Source organism: Engraulis encrasicolus, chromosome 15 (assembly GCF_034702125.1).
Source record: "Engraulis encrasicolus isolate BLACKSEA-1 chromosome 15, IST_EnEncr_1.0, whole genome shotgun sequence".
NCBI lineage: Eukaryota > Metazoa > Chordata > Actinopteri > Clupeiformes > Engraulidae > Engraulis > Engraulis encrasicolus.
Genome location: NC_085871.1, coordinates 27458881 through 27461380, shown reverse-complemented (window position 1 = coordinate 27461380; position 2500 = coordinate 27458881). Strand labels below are relative to the sequence as shown.

Below are 2500 nucleotides of genomic sequence, written 5' to 3'. Positions count from 1 at the left end.
GACAAAGGCTGACTGTAGTTTTAGGGTGAGGAGTCCGTTGTTCTTTCAAGTAGAGACATCGCGCCTTTGGACTTGATGCCTGGTGGGTGCGTAGGTTCCAGAAGGTTAACTAGATGCAGACAAGGAGAACTCACAGAACTCTTAATGCCGAATGCAATAGCAAACTTGTATTGCATTACGGAAAAACAAAAAAAGTGCTACCCAAGTGCAGTGTAAACATTTCGGTCACAAACGTGTGCACTGCACTTGGGTAGCAAATTTTTTTGTTTTTCCATAATGCAAGAGCGGTGTGCGAGTTCTCCTTCACTGCATCAGGGTGATGAGTCCGCACAGTTAAAATCCTTTTTTCTTTGTTTCTTTATTCTATGGCAGGATAGGATGACGTTTCGACTGTTGTCTTCATCAGATTCAGATTGTTCAAACTGCCCACACCCCTACAGGCCAGGTGTGTTCTAATCACTACTCAGACTGTGTTTGTAGAGAATCTGATGAACACAACAATGGAAACGTCATCCTATCCTGCCATGATGGAATAAAGAAACAATAAAAAAGGATTTTAAGTGTGCGGACTCGTCACCCTAAAAGGGGTCGAATAAGAGCCGGAGCCAATGGGATATGAGTGACAGGTTGGTGATCCAGTGGGATGGAGTTGAGTGAGAATGCAAACATGTGAATCGTTACCCACTATCCTGGGTATCGAATAATGAAGTACTGTAGGTTAGCATTGAACCACCATGGTACAAATGTCAGTTCAAACCAAACAACACACAAGAATGACAATTTCTTAAAAATCCCAAGCCAACACTGTACCTTGTAAGCCCAATGTAAGTTTGAATTTAGTAGATTTTGACAGGCGATGAAGTTTTCAGAAGGGTTGGAGTTATTCGGGTTAGCTTGGGTGTGTCTGAGCAGTGTCAGAGCAGTGACGAGACCATACTAGGGCCGTTAGTTTCAGCAAAGATCTTTTTCAAAGTCGGGAAATCTTTGCCAGCACAATCATGTTCCTGAATACCTCCCTCATTAAAAGCAATAACCAAATGTTGCTTTATACTCTATATTACTGTACAGTGTATTAATTTTATTTAGATCATGTGGAATGCTTAGATTAATAGCCAAGTCTACGACTAGCTAGGCAACGGAACCGCCGGTAGGTGAGTGGTCAGGGTGTCGGCAGGCAGACTCATTGGGCTACCTTTTCATTTTCGGTGGCTAGAGCTCCATTCCCGCTGAATGTTTAGATCAAGCAGGTGGTCTGTGCAACAGTTAATATTCAGTAAACATCCATGATATATTTATCAAACTTGGGAAATTGCTACAATCATGTCCCCAAAGACTCTCACTCAGTAAAAACAATGACCCAATGCCAGTGAAGACCCTATATGGTAAATACCTGTATTTTTTTAATGTATGCCTTTTGGAGTCGTTGGATTAAATACAATTTTTTTTAATAACTCAGATATGATTTGGTAGGTGAGTGGTCACTGCGTCTGCATGCAGAGAGCATATTAGACTATTCAGGACTGGGTTTGAATGCCAAATATGACAATTGTTTTTTTTTTTTTTTTTTTACTTTACATGAAATGTACCCCTTATTGTAGAATCACTCATACAGTATACTGTATGTCAATGGCAGGAACCAATCTAACCAGAGGAAGGGTGTGAGTGCCAAATTGGTGAGTTTTGGAAGGCAGAGGGCAACTGTAGGTTATTGTGGTGCATGTTAGAGTGCCTCTCTCCTCCCCTTGAAACAGTGAGTAGGTTAGAAATAGCCTGGAGCCAATGGCACACAAGAATAGATGAGAGTGAAGTGGTAGGTTGGGATGTCTACAATTTGAATGTTGAATAGATATTTCCATATATGTGTGAAGCACTTAAGTACTTAAAAAGACACACACGCACACGCACGCGCACACGTATACACACACAGACACACAGACACACAGACACACACACACACACACACACACACACACACACACACACACACACACACACACACACACACACACACACACCCACGCACGCACGCACGCACGCACGCACGCACGCACGCACGCACGCACGCACGCACGCACGCACGCACGCACACACACACACACACACAGAAACACACAGACACACCCCTATTCATATCGTATTCATTGAGTAGGCTTCAGGCTGGCAGCCCCTGGCTTACAGTGTGTTTCATAATTCACATCTATTCTTTAGAACACTCATTATCTCTGCCTTACCAATACATTACTGACACTGACACAGACACAGACACACACACACACACACACACACACACACACACACACACACACACACACACACACACACACACACACACACACACACACACACACACACACACACACACACACACACACGTCACAGAGAGAGAGAGAGAGAGAGAGAGAGAGAGAGAGAGAGAGAGAGAGAGAGAGAGAGAGAGAGATGACAACCCACATGAATATACACCGCATTCCACATTATTACGCAAATGACATTTTTCGCT

General features: G+C 43.3%; 1 protein-coding gene across 2 annotated transcripts in view; it reads right to left on the bottom strand.

Moving 5' to 3' along the window:
- The window catches only part of sfmbt2 (Scm like with four mbt domains 2), a 104819-nt gene that overhangs the window by 6044 nt on the left and 96275 nt on the right, over positions 1–2500 (bottom strand). The window lies entirely within an intron of this gene.